We start from the raw sequence: 23,116 nt of genomic DNA on the forward strand, positions 1-23,116 counted from the left end.
ACTTTCCTTCAGTCTAAAACAATTTCTCAGACTTCCCTTGAATTTCAAACCATTTTGGAGATGTCTGGCCGATTATCTTGTAGACTGTCCCTTAGCGGTGCTTCATCTGATGGTGAACACTGCAGAAGTGATGCTTCTGCTGTGCCTGCATCGTTTAAAGGTAAGGACATTGAGGAAGTGGGAGTGGGTAAGGGCAGTGCAGAACAACCTGGGAGTCTGCGGTATATTCTCCCGTGAGCCCTTTCTGCTGTAGAATGTCCTCATTTGCTAGAAGTTTACCAAAGCTGAACCAGGCCACAATCCTCCTGACATCAGGTAAGAGGCTAGATGGGATTAGGGGACCTCTTTAGACTAAGTGGTGGGGTAGGCATGTTCTCTGGGGAATGAGGGTGCTGGGGACTCAGTGTCCTCTAGGTGGCGCCCAACTCTCTGGGGAAAGGGAAGAGCAGCTGGTTTTCTCATTTCCAAGGGAAGGAGGATGTTTTAGATGGCTTGACCTAAGTCCTACCTTGAATTTCTCCACCCCTTATACCTTCAGCATTTACTTGTTCATCCATTTTTGGGTGCTTCCTGCCTGCTCTTGCCAGGAGTCTTTCCTTTCTTAGGTCATCGCACAAAGTAGCAGACATGGCAAGATAGTTGCCCTCAGAACTCAGGAGACCAAGGTTTGCATCCCAGGTCTGTTCCTCTCTTGCTGTAAGACTTTGAGCATCTTTCTGGCTCTCAGTTGTTACAAGACAGAATGTCAGCTTGGCTATATTCATCCCCTGGTGCCCACCCATCTCATTGCACCTGGAGTTCCCACCCCCACCCCCCTAAATTTGATTGCCTTCTGCTCCAGATTCCTTCTTTCTTCCAGAAGAAAGGACTTGGCTGGAACTCAACTGTCCCAGGCATTTGCATGGGGGTAGGGCTGGCACCTCAGCGATATCTCTAGCCTAGGAAGATAGCCTAGGAGGGAGTTGGAGGCTGCTGGGGACTCTCTCCCCCCAGCACACTCTCAAAGTCAAATAGTACTTTGGCCCCCACTCTTTTAGTGCTGTACCATGGTTTGTCACCAGCTGGGTCTCACCCACCTGGAAACTACAGCACTGGGTATCCACAGACTTAGGTCTGCCCTTGGGTAACCCCTTGAATACCCACACAGTGCCTTCCAGGTCAAAAGATTTACTTCACTGTGCTTCAGTACCTTCACATGTAAAATGGAGGCTAACAACACCTTTCTCAAGAAAAGATGGTGACCACCATTGTTTATTAAACAGCTTACTTTATGCTTCTATCTAAAGGAAATCCATGGAGACTCAGGCTCTTGACTTGGTCCGAGGAGACTCAGCCCCCTGACTCAGTCGGAGAGACTCAGGTCCCTGATTCAGAGGGTGATTCCCACAGATAAGGAGCCCGTTGTTGTTTTCTGTTCTCCTACCATGATTCTTCAGGTCATCTTGCAATGTTCAGAGCACTTCCATGCCCACGACTTGATGTGACCCTCATTTCCACCTTGACTGATGGGGAAAGTGAGGTTTGGGAAGGGAAGGGACATCTTCCAAAGGTCACACATCCAGCCAAGCAGCAGAGTCAAGCTGTAGGGCACAGGGGAAAAAAGAAGGGGATCAAGTAGCTCTGGGTTTGCATCCTGTCTCTGTTTTCAAGCAGCATGATGCTAACAAGTCACTTCAGCCTCTAATCTGGCACTTCTACATCTGTCCAGTGTGGGCACTGCAACATTGTTTGGAGGGTTAAATAAAGTAGAATGAGATACAGGGTGCTACCTTGGCTTCGGTACCATTCAGAGCAAGAACAAACTTTCTTGGCTCTAAGTGACCATGGGAGAGGAAGGATTGTCTTTTTCTCTTCCTGATTCTTGTGTCTCACTGCTGTGACTCTCCTGGCCTCCTCCCTGCATCCTCTCTTCCCATGTGGATACCATAGGTCAGTGTTGGGTGCAGCCTCTCACCTCTAAGCCCAGCAAATAGCATAGTGCCTTATCAGCACTGGACTGAACCCTTGCCTTGCCTCTTTTCATTTAAGCCCCTTAACTTTCCCAGGGAAAAGCTATTCTCCTCCCCATTGCACCCATCATGGAGCTGAAGTTCAGAAAGGGAAAGCAGCTGGCCCAGGTCTAGTGTGAGGCAAGCAAGGTGCCGGTGCAGAAACAGAAGAGTCCTCAGTCTTAGGGTTGTCAGGGAGTGCAAACCCAGGTCTGTGCAACTCCCACCCTCTTACCTACACAGAGAGCCCAGTAACAGCTTACTGTTTACAGAGCACAGTGGCCACACTGAATCCATGGTGGCTGACTCATGACTGTCATTGTCCCCTGTGGTTTTCAGTCCCTCCTTTCAACATACAGCTTTATGCTGCCCTCACTCACGTCCCACCATTAGTCAGCCCTTTAGGGCTTCCCCCAGCCAGGGAGGTGACCATGTGTTAACATTCTCTGAGCTCTGTTGCTCAACTTTTATCTGCACCATCAGTGAGCGGCTCCTGTGCGTCAGAGGGAAGGCTCTCACCTGCATTCATCTCAGCCTTGCTTTGTCTGTTTATAAGCAGCTGGACTCCCTGTGCATCTGAGTTAATGTGGGCGACATCTCAGCCAGCTGCACACAAAAGCAGCCTGAAGCTTCAGTCCTGCCTGGGGAGGACTGAGACGATCCCTGTCTGTAGAAGTTTTTGAGAAAGCAAGCTGGCTGCTTGGGGCAGGGTGGGTGGGGGAGTGATGAGTATAAACTTGCCCCCTTCCCTTGCCCTGTGCCTCCAGCCCTTTCATCTGGACAATAACAGCTCCTGTCTCCAAAAATCACTCCTGCCCCTTCCAGCTGAGCTGAGTGCAGGATTAGACCTCAGGGTGGCAATTAGCTGATAAGAAGATGACCTCACTCAGAGAGGGGAGAGTCAGCCGCCTGGAGCCTGCCCCTGCAGAGCGCAGGGCCCTGCCCTGGCCTCCTAGGTGGGCTTCCAATTGGGGACCCCAGTTCAAGACCTTGGGCAAGTCCCTTCCTCTCTAGGAGCCCCTGATTGCCCATCATGGGAAAGGCCAGTATAATAATAAATAAGAAAGTGCTTGAGGAATTATCCTGGAAACAGTGCCATGCTGACTACAGACAGCCAGAGAAACGGAGCCAGCCTCCGATATTCCTGAAGGAACAAGGAATTCCTGGCCAGGGAATCATATGGGACTGAGCTTTCTGAGTCCTGGCTCCCGTGTTCACTAACCATGCACTCTCAAGTAGACTGCCTCAGTTTCCCCTCTCTGCAATGGGGCAGTGTCTGAGTGGTTCTGAGAGGCAGAGATGCAAAAGCAGGAGGAGCTAGTGATTAAGAGCACAGGTTTCTGGTCAGACTCCCAGCTTCAAGCACTGCTTTGGCTACTTACCTGCTCACTCTGCGCCCCTCGGTAACTTACTCAATGTCTCTAAGTCTCACATTCCCCCATCCAAAACTCGTGAGGGGACATGGGGACAATGACTCTGAGCCTTTAATTTGGTCTCCTCATTTGTGAGGTGGCCCTAAGATAGCACAGGCAGAGGTGGGCACAGACCTCAGGCTTTGAGAATGTGTCATAGGATGGCAGAAGGGCTCCAGCTATCCTTGGCTCTCAGAGTCAAATGAAGAAAGGCATTTTTCTATCAACAGGCCTCTTACTCCTTCTCTGCTTAATGTTAAAGTATAGTGTTGGCCATAAAGCCACCTACTAGCTGTGTAACCATGGTGGAGTGAGTTTACTCTCTGCCTCACTTTCTTCATCTGCAAAATGGGTTAACAGTCTTATCTCCCTCATGGTTGTTTGAGGATACCTGTTTGTGAAGTGCCTGAGTGGGAGTGCTTCAAGTTGTCTTTGCAACAGATGGTGGGGACTGGTTCCATGGAGGCACACAGAGGAGCTACAGAGGGGATAGTAAATATCCTGAGACCTGGCCCTGCCTCTTCCGTGCTAGCGTCTTTGGCAAGTCTTCTCTCCATCAAGGCCCCAGTGCTGGGATGAGAGGGTGACACAAGAACCATTCCGCAATTCTAGGTCTCAGGGTGACTCCATCCCCAGTGAGAACTCCTGAGGGCCTCTTTGCTTGCTGGCCTCCAGCAGATCTGTTGGGACAGAGGTGCCCTTCTTGGTGGCCTCCCTTGTCTCTTCACTCTGCAGCCCAGGCCTGAGAGAAAGCAGATCCCATCCTGGCCTTCACAAGGGCTGACCCCAGCCTGGGCCTGGAAGGAAGGGCAGTGGTGGGAGTCCATGGAAGAGGCCCAAACACTGGCATGTATACACAACCACATTAAGTCTCACACAGGCAGGCAGGCAGAAAAACAGACACACACACACACACCTCCCAGATGGCACTCCCACGCACCCACCCCATGCCTGACTTCAGCAGTTATTGGTTGATGGAATGAAGAGATGAAAGCTTGGTGAAGCCGTGCCCATCCTCAACCATCCCAGACCAGGACACAGGAGCCATGGAGGGAGAGGCGAGGAGCCATTCTAATGCCTACAGGTGCATGTTGACTTTAGGTTGTCCTAGATGGCCAGCTAATAAATCTGCTTACCTAAATATGTTTCTGTGGAAATTAAGAAAAAGCTGGCAGCCAGCCTCACGCCTGTAATCATAGCTACTCAGGAGACAGAGATCAGGAGGATCGCAGTTCAAAGCCAGACCCAGCAAATAGTTCACAAGACCCTATCTTGACAAACCCTTCACAAAAATAGGACTGGTGGAGTGGCTCAAGATGAAGGCCCTGAGTTGAAGCCCCAGTACTGTGAAAAAGGAAAGAAATAAATGAAAGAAAGAAAGAAAAGAAAGAGCTGGCCATAGTAATGTGAGCCTTAAAGACAATCAAAGTCATTAAGGTCCCTGAAAATGACCGCAACAAATTTTTATGTTGGGAAGCATTTCCATAAGACATTTAGTAAAACTTCACCATAACTCTAAGAACTAAAATGAAACTTCAAAATCTTAATAGGAAGTTGTATGTAACTTTTTTGGAAGGAACCCCCCCCCCCAAAAAAAAAAAAAAACTGTGTCCTAGATAAAATGCAACCAGTGGCCACAATGGAATGAAAGAGGCACCAAAAACTTTCCTTGTTTTTAGAAGTTTCCTTTTAAAAAAATTAAAATAAAGGTAATTAAGTTTTTTTTAAGTCCTTTAAATAAAAACTGTCGGTAAATAATAACATAGGCAGAATTCAGATAGTGCAAAACCTATCCCCCAGGGAGCAGGGAGCAGGGGGTATCAGGGAGCAGAGAATGCTTTGCAAAGGGCTGGAGGGAAGGGCTGGAGTGGAGGCAGAGCTGAGTCTAGAACCCAGTCTCCTCACCTCCCAGCAGGGCAGTCCACACATCAGAAAGAGAAGAGGTAGGTTTGAGATCCGTGACAGGTGTCTGAACTGAGTCTCTAGTCTTTATCCCTCCCTCAGTACTTTTTCAGAATTGACTATGTGGGGCACATATGGGAGGGCAATGGGGAGCTGGAGGAGGCAGACATTGGTGAAATTTCATACAAAGAATTAAGTGCAGTAAGTACAAAACAGCATAGGTTCACAATGTGGGAAGGAGGGTTGTTCTGGTCAGGGAGGCCAGTATGGTCTTCCCTAGGAATAATGATCAATCTGAGGTTGAACTAACTTGGCAAAGGGGAAGGAAAAGCATTCCAGGCAGAGGGAAATAGCCAGTGTAAAGGCCCTGGGGCAGGTGGGAGGAGAACTTAAATAACCTTACTGGGCCTGAAGTACAGAGTCCCAGGTGAGCTGTCCTCAGTCAAGTGAAGCTGGGGAGCTTTAGAGGGCCAAGCACACAGGGCTCAGGGGCCAGTTAGAATTTGGGCCATATATCTAAGAGCAATAGGAATCCATTAAGGGCTTTTAAGCAGGCAGTGGTATCCATTTTGATAAGCCCTGGCTGCAGGTCAAGTGGGAAAGAAAAGAAGTGAGGGCTTCCTCTACAGAAAGCAGAACATACAATAGCTATTAAAAGCAGTCAAATAGATCCATGGACCAGGATGAATAATCCAGAATTAGGTCCCAGAATACAGATGTTAATACTTGACAAAAGAGAAACCTCATATCAGTGGGAAAAAGGATAGTTTCATAAATGCTGCTTGCCCAATAACATAGCCTTCTGGAATAAATAAAATGAACCCTCATTTTAAGCCACAAAATCCTAAATTCTGGATGGATCAAAAATTTAAAGTTAAGAATCAAGATGCAAAAAGGAATCTCTTCTGGGAAACCACATTTACAATGCAAAGTTGGACCAGCAAACAACTACTAAATCCAGCTGGCTGACTTAAAAATAATAACAGCTTTATTGAAATATAATTTACACATTGTTCCATATTGCATGTCTATCGTGCAAGAAAGGCCCCACAAGCTTTCTTTAAAACCTCCAGGTGTGAAAAAGAGCCCCAGAAACAAAAATACTGCACAGTAGGTGATAAGAGCTTAGAGCTGAGCAGATACAGGGCTTCAGGATTTCAAAAGAAGAAAGAGTGATCCTGGAAGGCTTTCGGGAAGAGGTGGGGGGAATTTGGACACATAGATGTGGGCAGGATTTTTTTTTTTTTTTAAGAAATTCTTCCCATTTTTTTAAAGCAACTCAAAGCCTGCCTTCTTGCTGCCTGGGTCCAGCTGGCTGGAACTGTCCTCTTTTCCTGAGGCCTTCAGAGCCCATCAGTAGCAACAGCTGTGAGCTGCCCCCCTACACAGGGCTGTTTGCTGCTAGTCCCCCCAATATTGGGAGGTTTGGAGGCAGGAACCAGGTCTGTAGCCTTAATACCACCAGGCAACACTGTCCTTCACTTCCTTACTTCTCAAAAAAATGTGTGTTGAGTGGCTGGTGGCTCAAGCCTGAAATCCCAGTTACTCAGCAGGCAGAAATAGAGAGGATCACTGTTTCTGGCCAACCTGGGCAAAAATTTCTCGAGATCCCATCTTAACCAACAGCTGGGCATGGTGGTATATGTCTGTCATCCCAGCTACTGCTGGAGGCATAAAATAAGAAGATCATAATCCAGGCCAGCTTGAGCAAAATGTGAAACTCTATCTCCAAAATAACCAGAGTAAAAATGACTGGAGGTGTGGCTCAAGTAGGAAAGCACCTGCATGGCAAGCACATAAGCCCTGAATTCAAATCCCAGTCCCACCAAACAAGCAAAAAAAAGTGTGTTGAATGAGGAGACACAGTCAATCTTGCAGCTAATTTTTTGTTTGATAATCCAGAGGATTTGATCAGTGGTTTTAATAAAATCTACATTTTAATTTTTATGTGTTCAAGAACTCAGTATTTTCCAGTACCTTTATTTCCTAAATCAGGCCATGAAAATATGTTTCTTAGAAGTGAGGAATAATAGCTTGTGTATGCCTTTACCATAGATAGACACTGTACAAAATGCTTTATTTATCTATCTATCTACCTATTTATCTATTTTGCAGTGTTGGAGTTTGAACTCAGAGCCTTCACCTTGAGCCACTCCACTAGCCCTTTTTTGTGAAGGATTTTTTTCAAGATAGGGTCTCATGAACTATTTGCCTGGGCTGGCTTCAAACTTTGATCCTCCTGATCTCTGCCTCCTGAATAGCTAGAATTACAGGTGTGAGCCACTGGCACTCAGCTCAAAGTGCTTTATAAACATTAAAAATACAATGCTCAAAACAGTTCTTTAAAAGAACAGGCCTTTGATTATTTCAGTGTTAAAACTAGGAAAGCTGAGATTTAGCAAGATCAGAAATTTTGGTAATAATGGCAGAGTTTAACCCAGAATTCCAAACACACGAGTGCTGCCCCTCACGTATATATAAAACTCTGTGTGATGCACATCTGCATAGAGTTCCCAGGTTTGTACAACTAGTGTCAGTGGGCTTGGATAGAACCTGAGTCCTTTCTAGCCAAGCATGTGAACACAAAATGTTCGTCTAAGTTTGCAGCCCAGGTTTATTTCACTTGTCATCATGTCTTCCTGCATCACCCACGTTGTTGCAAGTGGGAGGATCTCCTTTTTTGTTTGGGGTTTGCTTCGTTTTGTTTTTGAGATAGGATCTTGCTAAGTTGCCCAGGTCAGCCTTGAACTGAGGTGATCCTCCTGCCTTAGCCTCCGAAGTAGCTGGGATTACAGATATGTACCATCACCCTGTGCTAGGATCACTTTTTTAAAAGGCTGACAATACTCCATTGTGTATATATATCACATGTTCTTTATCCATTCATCTGTCAACAGTCATTTAGGTTGTTTCCATGTTTGGGCTCTGTGAGTAAAGCTGCAATGAACATGGGGTGCAAACATCTCCTCAAGATACTGATTCCAAGTCCTGTGGATACAACCCCATAGTGGAATTGCTGGAACATATAGTAATTCCAGTTTCAATTTTTTTTTTGGTGGTACTGGGATTTGAACTCAAGGCCTACACCTTCAGCCACTCCACCAGTCGTTTTTTGTGTTGGGTGTTTTTGAGATAGGGTCTCTGTAACTGTATGCTTGGGTTGGTTTTGAACCACAGTCCTCCTGATCTCTGCCTCCTGAGTAGCTAGTACTACAGGCATGAGCTACCTGCTCCCGGCTCTAGTTTCAGTTTTTTCGACACTTCATATGGCTCTCCATAGTGGCTATACTGATTTACATTCCTGTCAACAGTGTGCAAGGTTCTCTTATTTTTCCACATCCTTTGTCAACATGTCATCTTTCTTCAACATGTATGAGTGTGTACACTCATACAACATGAGTTGTTTGCATTCCTTATATGTTTTGGATATTTACCCCTTTTCAGATATATGGTTTGCATGACTTCACTTCTATGTGGAATTTAAAATAGTTAATTTCATGAAAGCACAGCGTGGACCCCAGGCAACCCAGGTGCGAGAGGTAGAGGGCTACCTTTTGAAATATCATGCTAGGGACCTTTCTATTTCTGTATCTAAGTTTTGGGGTAACCTCTCCGTTACCCAAAAGAACCTCATTAGTCTTTGTGGCACCTCTCAGCTACGGTGACGATTGTATGGTACAGAAATCCTGAATGAGTGAGCAGGGGAGAATGCAGGAATAGATGTAAAAGTTGCTAGCACCATAAAGATTCCCTTCCTTCTCTCTCCCCTTTCCCTTGGATGAGTAAGAACCAGACACTGAAGTCAAGCAGACCTGAGCTAAAATGTTGGTTCAGCTACTGACTAGCTCTGTGACGATGGACAAGGCTTTAACCTTTCTGGGCTTCAGTTCCCTCATCTGCAAAATTGGGAGAGTGACAGACTCTATCTCGTTACTGTTCAATGAATCAGGGAATAAGTAACTTTAGCACAATAAATCAATAGCTGTTATGATTAATCCCGTCTGCTCCCAGTCTTTCTCTAAGCATCTGAGCAACTTTGAGGAAGACTCTCTGGGGGCCTCAGTTTTCCACTTTGTACAACAGTGTGTCTGCCTAATGCCAGATGATTTTGTATGGGGCGACATGAACATTTATTATTTTGAGTTACAAATGCATTCTAATGTATAAGAGAAAAATGACTAAAATAGCAAAACATAATCTTTTGGACATTGTTTGGAATAAAAATAATAAGTAGTAGTGATTTGAAATAAAAATCACTGAGGTCAGGTGGCACAGATACGGCTGCAGTTGGGAAGGTGTTCCTTCAGCGCCTGCCACAGGGGAGCCTGGGCTGGATGATCTGGCTTTGATTACATGGCTACCCAGAGAAACTCCAGCTCCTGAGTGGCTTGCTAGAGGAACCCCTTGTATACTCACCCTCCTCCCAATTTTTTAAATGACTGGGCCCACGCAAGCCTCATTGCCAGGAGTTTGGGCTAATGCCCTTTCAGTATACGTTGCAAAAATAATATAAATAACTCATCATTGGACTTCAAACATGCCACTTCAGATGTATGGGGGGAGATTACAGGTTTCCACGGCACAGCCCTCCATCATTCCCGTGGCTTACGGGCTTGCTGGAGAGTGGAGATCAATGCCTTGGTTTTATGGGCAGCTGGTCCACGTGACCAGGCCCCAAATCCTTTGCTTTATGGGTTGTTTACGCATTCCTGGTGAGAAATGGTTTACATTCTGGGCTCTGAGCACACTCCTAAATCAGCTGCAGGGTTCTTGCAGTTGGAGTGAAATAGATCTGTGTGTCGATGGCAGCGAGAGGCGGAGGAGAAGAAGAGGGAGCTAGGGAGGAAGGCTGTGGAGGCCTCTCAGTGCCCCTCATTTCCTGTGGGTGGCACCTGGAAGCCATTGCTGAGTTGGGGTGTGGGCACACAAGACCCGAGGTCGGGAGGAGCCTGAGGGAACATGTGCACAGTGACACAGGGGCCATATGAGCAGTTGGCCCACCAGCTCACTGGGCTCCCGCACTGCCCCAGGAGGTTGGAATTGCTCCTGTATTCTGATGAGGGTTAGGATGAGGAACCAGAGGCTCAAAGAGAAGCGACACAGCTGGGAACTGTCAGAGGATCATGGCAAAGGCTATAGTCTGACCACTCTGCTTTCCTGTCACTAGACTTCTTAGAAGCCACGTGGGCTGAATTTAGAAGATACCTCCTGTCACAGGGAGGGAGGATTAGAAGTCAATTCCTGTCTGGGTTTTGCCCCCGACTTGGCTAAGTCAGTGTCTGAGAATCCATCGTCCCAGAGTTGACCTTATGGAGCTGAGGCCCAAGGTCCTCTGGAAGTCATCTGAACATGCTCTGGGCTCCCAATGGCACCCTGCCTGTCCCTCCCCTCCTTATTCCTCTTTTCTCTTTCTTCTCTTGGTCCCCCTTACTCCCATTCCCCTCTGCTTTGAGAAGTCCTCAGCTGTCCTTTTGTCTTCCTTGTGTCTGTTCCCTTGGCCCCAGCTCTGTCTTGACAGCTTTATGTGAGCTTCTCCTGACAAGCTGCTCAGATGCTGGCCTCGCCCCTAGAGCCTTTTCTAACCCATGCACCCCCAAGGCCTTCAGGGATCCCCAAATGACATAGCTTCTAACCCCTTGCATCTCTTGGAGCCTGCCTTCTGAGGGCAAGGCAGGTAGCTGACCCAAAATTGAAGCACAAAGCTGAAGTTAGGAAGCAGCCTGGGTGAAGGAGCACGCTTTTCCCTCTGGATGGAGAGGCAGCCAGCTGCTGTACAAAGTGTGCAGGCAGACATGGTTGAAAGTCCTGGTCCACCACTGCGTCATCTCACTAAAGACAACACACCTTGCCAAGCCTTGGTTTTCATCTCAGTAAAATGGAAGTAGCAATGTAGTAGACATCTGGATGTTTTTGCTACCCAGCAGCCTTCTCTCCTGCCTGATACCCTCATTTCCTACAGAGGATTCCTATAGCCTACAGGGTTTGGGGGGTAATCCCATTTTTGGCTCAGGGACTAAACTACTCAGCACTTCCCTTACACTGCCCCTCCATGATTGGTTTAGGGATGGTCATGTGACTCACCTCCAGCCACTGAGAGTCCGGTTATGAAGGAATAGATGCTCCTCTTTCTGATAGGTGTGAAGATGTGAGGATGTGTAATGTGGAGTCACTTTTGTTGTTTGCTACCCTGAAGGAAAAAAATTTTTGAGAATGGAACAACCCACAGGGCAGAGCCAAACCAGCAGATAGCAATATGACTTGAGTACCTGTGTTAAGTTGTGTGTGTGCCTGAAGCCAGATTCTTTCGACTTTTCAGATGCATCAACCAAAAAATTTCTTATGAAAGATTAATAATAAAAATGGTCACATTTCTTGCAATATAGCTTGCAGCACTTTCCATCTAGAGGTGGGCTCGTTCCGCACTCCTTGAGTCTGGGTTTTGCTCTTGTGATTTGCTTTGGCCAGCAGAATGTGGCAGAAGTGATGATGGCCTGGATCTGAATCTGAGTCTCAAGGAGCCTTGCATGCTTAAAGTCACTCTCTTGAACGTACACAAGAGAACCAGCCAGGGCCAGCCTGCTAGAGGCTGAGAAACCCAATTTGACCAGCTGGTAGCCTGCTGCCTGGAGATGCCTGAAAGAACCCAGCCAAGAACACCAGAGCAGACCATAAAGGCTGAACCCCAGAAGAACCACCCAGCTGGTCTGTAGATTCACGAGCAATAATAAATACCTATTGCTTTAAGCTTTGCATTTTGGGGTGGTTTATTTTGAAACAATAGTTGATAGGTTCTCTCGTGTTGCTTGAATCAGTCCTGGTTGTTTTTCCTGTCATTTTCATTAGAAAATCCCAAATGGGCTAGGCAAGGTGGCAACTTTCCTGTAATCCCAGCTAGTCAGGAGGCAGAGATGGGGAAGATCATGGTTCAAGGCCAGCCCAGACAAAAAGGTATCAAGACCCAATGTTAACCAACAAGCCAAGCATGGTGATGTGCCCCTGAAATTCCAGTTACATCAGAAAAAAAGGAAAAGAAAATCCCAAATTATGCAACTATAATACCTACCTCATAACACTGCCATGAATATTAGCAGCATGCCTGGCATACTTGAGATGCTCAGTAAATGGCAGCTGTTATCATTATTCCCTGCTCCTCCTCCCAGGTGCATCCTTCCACACACTTCAACCAGAGGCAGTTCTCTGCCAGCGTGGAGAGAAGAGGCAGGGAAGCAGGCAGAGGGTATGGCTTCATCACATGCAGCCAGACACTTGGGAGGAGCAGAGGAACACAGAGATTGCTTCCTTTTCCCTGGAGGTGATTCCTTGCCTGTCCCTCGAGAGAATAAGACGCTACTTCACTGATTGAGCTGAATTGCTACTTAAAAGGTCTTCACGGACATTTCCCTGCTTCACATCTGTTGTGTGCTAAGTTGTGCCCCTCTCTCCAGACATAGGTTGAAGCTCCAACCCAGCACCTCCAAATTTGGAGCTAGTGCTCTACAATTTTTTTTTTTTGGCAGTACTGGGATTTGAACTCAGGGCCTCCCGCTTGCTAGGCAGGCACTCTACCACTTGCCAACCTGGAGTTAGGGCTCTAAAGTGGTAATTAAAATGAGGTCACTGGGATGGGATCCTAATTCATTGTGAATATCTTTAAAGAAAAGGAAATTTAGCCAGGCACTGGTAGCTCACACCTATAATCCTAGCTACTGAACAGGCGGAGATCAAGAGGATTGCAGTTTGAGGCCAGCCCAGGCAAGTAAGTTGAAAATACCTAACACAAAAAGGACTGGTGGAGAGGCTCAAGGTGTAGGCCCTGAGTTCAAACCCTGGTACTGAAGGAAAAAAAAAGAGAAAGAAAGAAAGAAAAGGAAATTTGAACACACAAAGAACCCCCAGGGATGTGTGGTACAGAGAAAAGGCCATGTGAAGACTCAGAGAGAAGACAGATATCTATAAGCCAAGGACAGAGGCCTCCTGAGCAACCAACCCTGATGGCACAGTCACCTTGGCCTTCTAGCCTTCAGAACTGGGAGACAATAAATTTCTACTGTTTAAGCCACCCAATCTGTAGTGTTTTGTAGCAACCTGAGAGAACTTCCTAGTTGTTTCTCTCTGAGCAGGTTATGTCACCTCCCTCAGCTTCAGTTTTCTCATTTGCAAAATGAGGAGTAAAAGATGGTAACCACACAGAGTATGGTACAGATTAAATGGGATAGGGCACATAGCGGGGTTGTCCTGGACCAGGCACAAGGTAAAAAGTATAGACTAGGGCAGAAGGTGTAACTCAAATGGTAGAGCACCTACCTAGCAAGCACGAGGCCAAGAGTTCAAACCCCAGTACCTCCAAAAAGAGATTAAAAAAACAACAACAAAACTAGGTTTGCACTCACTGGTAGTGTGTTGTTCATTTTAGTTTATGTCTTTTTAGTTTTTGTTTTTGGAGGGTTTTGTTTTTGTTTCAGCTCTGCCGGGTACTGGTGGTTCACGCCTGTAATCCTAGCTACTCAGGAGGCAGAGATCAGGAGGATCTTAGTTCAAAGCCACCCCGGACTAACAGGTAGAGAGATTCTATCTTGAAAAAAACCATCACAAAAAAGACTGGTGGAATGGTTCAAGGTATAGGCCCTGAGTTCAAACCCCAGTACTGCAAAAAAAAAATCAGCCCTTTCCTTTCTTACATCTATGTACGTATTTAAAAAAAAATTATATCCATCCCATTTGTACCATCCCTGACTACCTTCCTCCTCCTTCCCTTCCTCCCTTCCTCTCTTCCTTCCATGACAGATCCCAACAGGTTGGATTTTCAATGCCTATTATAGTACTGCATTGCTGGAAAGTGGGGAGGAGAAACTAAACTGGGGCTCAGAGTGACCCTGCTCCTCTGCAGAAGCCGGCCCCTCACCCCCTTCCTGAAGGCATTGGTTGGAAGGGGCTTCCCATGCCCTCCCTAGCTAGCGGTGCCCAGCCTCTTCTTGCCTTCTCCCCTCTCTCTCACCCTGCCCTTCCCAGGTGTTAAATGGGGACATTTTCAGTCTGGAGTGAATGTTTACAGCTTACTTGAAACCCTTAAAACTAAAAATCCATCATAAACTGACAGTTCTTTAAATTTAACTGCAACAGTGACGCTAAGATATTTAAGCTCAGTTGGAATGAGCGTTCTATCAAAACCACATGGGCTCCCACCTGGTTCCTGCTTTGCGACTATTGAATTTGAAAAAACGCTGGCAGGATGTTTGTTTGGGCAGAAGGCACAGACCCCGCTTGCTCTAGGTTACATATATTTTTTTACAGGGACCTGCATGTTACTTGACCAGCAGTCCCAATCCCTGGGCCTCAAGGAATTCCTCTGGATGCCTGGCAGGTTGATAGTGTGGCCTTCAGGCTTACTCAGTCTGAATCTTAGCTCTACAAGGGACTATGACCTTCAGAACCTTACCTGACTCCTCTGTACCTCAGTTTCCCCATGTGTAAAATGGTGAGTTCTGTGTATGCAGGCAACTGTTCCACCTTAGTATGAAGCTAAATGAGGTTATTATGGACTATGCAGTAATACCCAGAATATAGTATGTCCTGTGTGTGTGTGTGTGTGTGTGTGTGGGGGGGGGGGGGAGAGAGAGAGAGAGAGAGAGAGAGAGAGAGAGAGAGAGAGAGAGAGAGAGAACAGAGAGAATAACCTCAGATGCAGAGGGCTAAGTGGAATGACTCCTTGGTTTGTGGTGTGTGGTACCACTGGTCTGTGCAAAGCCCTGCTCTTGTTTATTGATTCTATTGATTTCATTCTTCTGTATCCTTATCCTTTTCTCATTCTCTGCCCGCCACAAGCAGCCACATTAGTCTGCTTAGTGGATTTATTTTTTGGTACTGGGATTTGAACTCAGGGCTTACACCTTAAGCCACTCCATCAGTCCTTTTTTAGTGATGGGTTTTTTCAAGACAGAGTCTTATGAACTGTTTGCCCAGGCTGGCTTCAAACCTTGATCCTCTTGATCCAATCACCAGTGTCTGGCTGGATTACTTTTTTGTGTGTTTTTTTTTTGGGGGGGGGGTTGGGGTTTTTTTTGACAGTACTGGGGTTCAAACTTAGGCTTTCATGCTTGCCTAGGCAGGTGCTCTAGTGTTTGAGCCACACCTCCAGTCTAACTTCTTGCATGTATTCATGACAAAATGTAATGCTGTTTTGGTTTTCATAGGTTTTTTTACTGACAGATTTCATTGGTTTTACTTTTTTTTTTAACACAAATTTATATTTCAAAGTTCCATATGTTGCAGTTGGTATTTCTAGTTTGCTTCTAACTGTGGACCAGTACTACTAGGTATGTCACCAGCATGCCTGACCATTCACTGCTCAATGGATGGACTCCAGATTGCCCCAGCTCTGCCCCACAAATGATACTGTCTAGAAGAGGATCTCACATGTCCTTCTTGGATCCACGTGAAAGCTTCATTAAGCTTTCCATTCCTATGGCTAGGAATGGAATGGTCTGGGAAGATGTATTCATATACGGAGTTTGACTATAAGCTGTAAACTGCTGACTCAAACCCCTGGCTTATTTTCTTTGCAGACACATTTTCTTAATTGCCAAGAGTTCCTTTCTATTCTTGTTAGGTTTTGACAATGCAACTTATCTTTCCTGAACGTGTCATCCATTTACTATGTCTCTGTTAGTCTTCATTGAAACTCCTTAATTTTTATATTTTTATAACCTTTTCTTCTTATGATGACTGCTTTTTTGCTTTGCATAATTTTTATTGTATTTATTCAATACAAAAAAGCACAGAGTATCAGTATATAATTGAATGAGTTTGGACAAGTATATGCATTCGTATAACCACAGTAAAGGTATAAAACAGGGCTGGAGTGTAGCTCAGTGGTAGAGTGTTTGCCTAGCATGTACAAAGCCCCAGAACCACAAAACAAAGATATAAAATACTCTCATCATTCTAGAAATTTCACGCTTGCCATTTTCCAGTTAATATTCTCCCAAAAGGCAAATAGTATCATTTTCATTATCATAGGTTACATTTCATATTCCAGAAATTCATATAAATGGAATCATACACATACTTTTGTGACTGGTTTCTTTTACTCAATATAAGAAATTGTATCATTCTCAGAAATTGTTCATTTATTCATTTAATTTTAAACATTAGGGCCTTATACAGCTTATTATGAATAAAACTGCTATGAATATTCATATATAAGCCGTGTGCATGTGTGAGAATGTGTGAGTATGAGCGTGTGTGAGAAAGTGTGTGTGCGTGTGTGAGTGCACATGTGCTAATTTTCATTCCTAGGAATAGAATTGCTAGGCCATAGTAATTATCATCAAAAGAAATAGTCAAAGGCTTTTCCAAAAACAGTTTTACCATTTTACACTCCGACTAGAAATGTTCCAGGTGCTCCACGTCCTCACCAACACTTGATATTGTCTCTGTTCTTAAGCATAACCATTCTGGTATGTAGTGAATATCTCATATTGGCTTTAGTTAACTTTTCTCATATGTCTACTGACACCAAACACCTTTTCATGTGCTTATTAGTCATTACTATCTCTGCTCAAGTCTTTGGCCTTTTTGTTTTTAATTGGGTTTTCATTTACTGTTTAGTTGGAGTCTATATATTCTGGAGACAAGTCCTTTGTCAGATATGTTGTGCAGTACAAATATTTTCTTCCATTCTGTGCCTCATCTTTTCTTTTCTTTCTTTTTTTTTTTTTGGGAGGGGTGGGACTGAGGTTTGAACTCAGGGCTTTGAACTTGCAAAGTGGTCTCTCCACCACTTGAGCCACACTTCCAGTCCATTTTGCTCTGGTTATTTTGGAGACGGGATCTTGTGAACTATTTGCCCAGGCTGACTTCGAACTTCAAGGCTCCCCAACTCATCCTCAAAAGTAGCTATAGGTGTGAACCACAAGCGTCCAGCTGATCTTTTCATTTTTAACATATTTTTGGTTGTTTTGCTGTTTATTTATTTATATTTTAGGTGACACTGAGGTTTGAACTCTGGGCCTCATGCTTGCTAGGCAGCACTCTTATCTCTTGAACCACTCTGCCAGCCCTTTGTTGTGATGAGTTTTTTCGAGATAGGGTCTTGCTGACTATTTGCCAGGGCTGGTTTTGAACTATGATCCTCCTGATCTCTGCTTCTTGAATAGCTAGGATTACAGGCATGAGCCACAGGCACCCAGCTGTTGTTTTGTTTTTTTGACTGAGACTGAGTCTTATAATGGAGTCTTACGTGGCCTCAAACATAAGATCTTCCTCCTTTCAACCTCCCAAGGGCTGGAATTACAAATGTATACCACCATGCCCATCTTTACACTGTCCTTTGATAACAAAAGTTTATATTTTTTTACTGTAAGAACTTGTGTAAATGTCACAATGTACCCCCAGAACAACAATAAAAAAGGTTTGTATTTTTAATGAAGTCTTATTTATTGATTTTTAAAAATATACTACTTTAGAGCAATTTTAGGTTTGCAGCAAAATCAAATAGTAAGTACAGAGCTCCCATATGTCCTCTGCCCTTACCCCAACACATTGCCTCCTGCACTATCAACAGTCTACACCAGAAGAGTTCACTTGTTACAATGGATGAACCTACACTGACACATCATTATCACCCAAAGTCCATAATCCACTCAGTGTTGTATATTCTATAGGTTTTGGCAAATAAATAATAACATATATCCACCCATATAGTGTCATATAATAGTTTTGCTGCCTTAAAAATAATCTGGGCTCTTCCTATTCATTCTTCCCTCCCTCCCCCTGGAAACTTCTGATCTTTTTACTGTCACCATAGTTTTGCCTTTTGCAGAATGTCATATAGTTGGAATTGCACAAATGTGGCCTTTTCAGACTGGTTCCTTTCACCTAGCAGTATGCATTAAGGTTGCTCCATGTCTTGTCTTGGCTTGTAGCTCATCTCTTTGCAGCAACAGTCCATTGTCTGGATATACCACAGTTTATTTTCCATTAACCTACTAAAGGACATCTTGGTTACTTCTTAGTTCTAGCAATTGTAAATAAAACTGCTATAAATATCTGCATGCAAATTTTTTTCTGGACATAAGGTTTCAACTCATTTGGGCATATACCAAAGAGTGTGGCTACTGAATGGTATGGGAAGAACCTGCCAAACTCTTCCAAAGTGGCCTCACCATTTTGTATTCCCACCAGTAACGAATGAGAGCTCATGATATTCAACATCCTCTTTAGCACTTGGGTGGTGTCAGTATTTTAGTATTCTAATAGATGCATAGTGATGTCTCACTATTGTTTCAATTTACAATTCCTTAATGACATGATGATGACTTTTCATATTTTAATGTGCCATCTGTGTATCTTTTTGTTTTGTTTTGTTTTTGGAACCAAAACCCAGGAATGCATCTATGTATCTTCTTTGGTGAAGTGTCTCTCAAATATTTTGCCCATTTTTAAGTTGGATTCATTCTTTTTATTGTTGAGTTTTAAGAGTTCTTTGTATATTCTGGATGTACCGGGTATCTTTTGTAAATATTTTTTCCAAGTCTGTGACTTGTCTCCTCTTTTTCTTGAAAATTTATCAATTTTTTTCCTTTTTCTTTTATTATTCATATGTGCATACAAGGCTTGGTTCATTTCTCCCCCCTGCCCCCACCCCCTCCCTTACCACCCACTCCGCCCCCTCCCTCTCCCCCCCCTCAATACCCTTATTTCTAATTTTGTTGTAGAGAGAGTATAAGCAATAATAGGAAGGAACAAGGGTTTTTGCTGGTTGAGATAAGGATAGCTATACAGGGAGTTGACTCACATTGATTTCCTGTGCATGTGAGTTACCTTCTAGGTTAATTCCTCTTGATCTAACCTTTTCTCTAGTTCCTGTTCCCCTTTTCCTATTGGCCTCAGTTGCTTTTAAGGTATCTGCTTTAGTTTCTCTGTGTTGAGGGCAACAAATGCTAGCTAATTTTTTAGGTGTCTTACCTATCCTCACCCCTCCCTTGTGTGCTCTCGCTTTTATCATGTGCTCAAAGTCCAATCCCCTTGTTGTGTTTGCCCTTGATCTAATGTCCACATATGAGGGAGAACATACAATTTTTGGTCTTTTGGGCCAGGCTAACCTCACTCAGAATGATGTTCTCCAAGTCCATCCATTTACCAGCGAATGATAACATTTCGTTCTTCTTCATGGCTGCATAGAATTCCATTGTGTATAGATACCACATTTTCTTAATCCATTCATCAGTGGTGGGGCATCTTGGCTGTTTCCATAACTTGGCTATTGTGAATAGTGCCGCAATAAACATGGGTGTGCAGGTGCCTCTGGAGTATCAGTCTTTTGGGTATATCCCCAAGAGTGGTATTGCTGGATCAAATGGTAGATCGATGTCTAACTTTTTAAGTAGCCTCCAAATTTTTTTCCAGAGTGGTTGTACTAGTCTACATTCCCACCAACAGTGTAAGAGGTTCCTTTTTCCCCGCATCCTCGCCAACACCTGTTGTTCGTGGTTTTGCTAATGATGGCTATTCTAACAGGGGTGAGGTGGAATCTTAGCGTGGTTTTAATTTGCATTTCCTTTATTGCTAGAGATGGTGAGCATTTTTTCATGTGTTTTCTGGCCATTTGAATTTCTTCTTTTGAGAAAGTTCTGTTTAGTTCACTTGCCCATTTCTTTATTGGTTCATTAGTTTTGGGAGAATTTAGTTTTTTAAGTTCCCTATATATTCTGGTTATCAGTCCTTTGTCTGATGTATAGTTGGCAAATATTTTCTCCCACTCTGTGACTTGTCTCCTCTTTTTCTTGAAAATTTATCAATTTTTATCATTTATAGATTTTGCCAAAGAATTATTTGTCTACCTCAAGTTTATAAAAATATTTTCCTGTGTTCCTTTATAGTTTTTGCTTTGGCACTTAGATCATTGATGAATATGAAGTTAAATTTCGGATTTAAGGACTAGAGGAATGGCTTGGGACATAGAATGTAAGCATGAAGCCCTGAGTTCAAATCTCAGTACCAAGCCCCTCCCAAAATTGGGGAGTATTGTGTGAGGTAGAGGTTGAGATTCTTTTTTGTTGTTGTTGAAAAGTCTTTTCTTTCCCCATTGAACAAAGGTAATGTGGTTCCTTTGTTGAAACTGAACTGATCATATTTGTGTGGCTCTATTTTTGAGCACCATCCTGCTTCATTAATCTACCTATCTATCCATCCTTGGGCCAATATTACATTATCTTTTTTTTTTTTTTCCAGTACTGGGGTTTGGACTTGGACTACACCTTGAGCCACTCCACCAGTCTTTTCTTTGTGATGGTTTTTTTCAAGATAGGGTCTTGAGAACTATTTGACCAGGCTGGCTTTGAACCTTGATCTTCCTGATCTCTGCCCCCTGAGTAGCTAGAATTACAGGCGTGAGCCACTGGTGCCTGGCATTATTTTGACTGTGTAGCTTTATAGTAAGTCTTGAAACCAGTAGTATAAGTCCTTCAACTTTATTCTCCTTTTTCATGATTCATTTGAATATTTTAGGTTGTTTACATTTTCACACAAAATTTAGTTTAATTTGTACTTTAAAAATCCTGCCTAGTCCGAGTTCAATCCCCAGTACTGCCACAAAAACTAAAAATCCTATTGTAATTTTGATTGAGATTTGATTGTTGAATCTATGCATAAATTTCAAGAGAATTAACATCATAACAATATTAAGTCTAAGAACATGGTAGAGCTCTCATTTCTTTTGTCAATATTGTGTATGTTTTGCTGTAAATGTCTTACCCATATGTTGATAAGCCCAATCTGAAGAACATTGCAGTCTTTGAAGCTATTATTAATGGTATTTTAATTTTAATTTTTTTATTTGTTTGTGCTTCTATATGGATAAAATTGATTCTTTGTCCTGAGTTTGGTAATTTCTTTTGTAGATCTGTTAAAATATTTTATATGTATTTTATCTGTGAATAAAAACAATTTTGCTTCTTCTCCAAAATTTATGTTTTTTATTCATTTTTCTTGTTGTAATGGCTCTAATAACCAGCATAGTAATGAACAGAAGTGAAGGGGAGCATCTTCGTTTTGTTCACAATTTTGAGGGGAAAGAATTCCATTTTTTGACATTTATGATGATATTAGCTGTAAGTTTTTCATAGATGATTGTATCAGATTGGGCAATTTCCTCTCTGCAAATTGTGATGGGTTTTTTTTTTTTTTTTTTTGCTTGTTTGTTTGTTTTTTTCTGGATTTTTGAGATGGAGTCTTGCTATGGAGCTCAGGCTTGCCCTCCTCCTGCCTCTGCCTCTGGAGCACATGCACCATCACACACAGCTCTTTCTTCTTTTCTAATTAAATATTTGAGTATACAGTGAAATAAAGTTATAAATTGCTCCCTAAAAATTTTAACTGTATCCTACAGATTTTGATATGTTATTTTTCCTTATCATTCAATCTAACTTATTTTCTAATTTCTCTATGACTTCTTTCTTGATGCATGAGCTGATTAGAAGTATGTTGCTTAATTTACAATATTTGGAGGTTTCTGTATGTCTTATTGAGATTTATTTCTATTTTAATTCTATTGTTACCATAGGACATGCTTTGTGGGATTTCAGACCCTTGACATGTATTAAGACTTAATTTGTGGTTCCACATCTGGTATAATGGTAAACATTTACAATGTTTTTCAATATATGTGCCACAGTTCTTGGGTACAGTGTTCTAGAAAAATCAATTGGATCAATTTGGTAGATCATATTATTCATATAGTCTTTTTTATTTTTACTTTTGGAGGTACTGAAGTGTAAACTCAGGGCCTCACCCTTGCTAGGCAGGTGCTCTACCACTTGAGCCACTCCACCAACCCTATATTATTAAATATCTTATTTCCTTTGATTCTTTTGTCTGTTTGTTATATCAACTCATAAAAAAAGGATAGTAAAAGCACTATATATTTGTGGATTTGTCTTACTTCTCTCATTGGTTCTGTTCTTTTTTCTTTCATGCATTTTAAAGCTTTGCTATGGGATGTATATATATTTGAGACTATTGTGTCTTATGCTAAATTCAACTTTCTATCATTTTGAATTGACTTTTTTTTTTGCAGTACTGGGGCTTAAGCTCAGGGCCTACACCTTGAACCACTCCAGCAGCCCTTTTTTGTTATGGATTTTTTCAAGATAGGGCCTCACAAACTATTTGCCTGGGCTAGCTTTGAACTGCAATCCTCCTGGTCTCTGCTTCCTGATTAGCTAGGATTACAGGCGTGAGCCACCAGCACCCAGCAACCATCTTTATCTCTGGCAACATTGTTTGTCCTTAAGTCTAAGGACTATACTACGACTAGTATAGTCATACTAGTTTTCTTATGCATAGTGTTTGTATGATATATTTCACTTCATTCTTTTATGTTCAATATTTCTGTCTTTATATTTAAGTGATTCTCTAATAAGCAGCATCTAGTTGAGTCCTGCTTTTATCCATTTTGGCACTCTCTGCCTCTTTTTTTTTTTAAGATTGCTTCAACAAATTTAATTTCACTAATTTGCAATTCTAAATTGTTAATCAAGAGTTGATGCTGAGTGTGCATCATTTTGGGGGAAGATAGATAGAAAGTAATAGACAGATGGCATAGAGAGTAGTTCCCAAATCTATCAAAATCAGTCTTTTTTTTTTTTTCAGTTTTTTAATATTTTATTTAGGATGTTTGTAATCATGTTTACCATATGACTAGCCTGTGATTTTTTTCTTTTCTTTTTTTTTTTTCCTTTTTCTTTTATTATTCATATGTGCATACAAGGCTTGGTTCATACTCTCTGCCTCTTAATTGCATATTTGATGCACTTT

The 23,116-nt window shown here is 43.0% G+C and overlaps 1 long non-coding RNA gene across 8 annotated transcripts in view; it reads right to left on the reverse strand.

Annotated features, from left to right (window-relative positions):
- Positions 1-761: 761 nt before the first annotated feature.
- LOC109690284 (uncharacterized) overlaps positions 762-23,116 on the reverse strand; it is a 92,255-nt gene continuing 69,900 nt past the window's right edge. The window contains exons 3-5 of one of the 8 annotated variants that reach the window (XR_012442458.1): positions 11,384-11,489; positions 3,792-4,197; positions 815-1,580 (exon numbers count right to left, since the gene is read on the reverse strand). This is a non-coding gene — a long non-coding RNA (uncharacterized lncRNA). Of the gene's footprint in view, positions 1,581-3,791; positions 4,198-11,383; positions 11,490-11,568; positions 11,639-23,116 lie in introns of all 8 variants that reach the window. The other 7 variants (XR_012442459.1, XR_012442460.1, XR_012442461.1 and 4 more) reach the window with 7 other exon arrangements.

Source organism: Castor canadensis, chromosome 16, assembly GCF_047511655.1.
Source record: "Castor canadensis chromosome 16, mCasCan1.hap1v2, whole genome shotgun sequence".
Taxonomy (NCBI): Eukaryota; Metazoa; Chordata; class Mammalia; order Rodentia; family Castoridae; genus Castor; species Castor canadensis.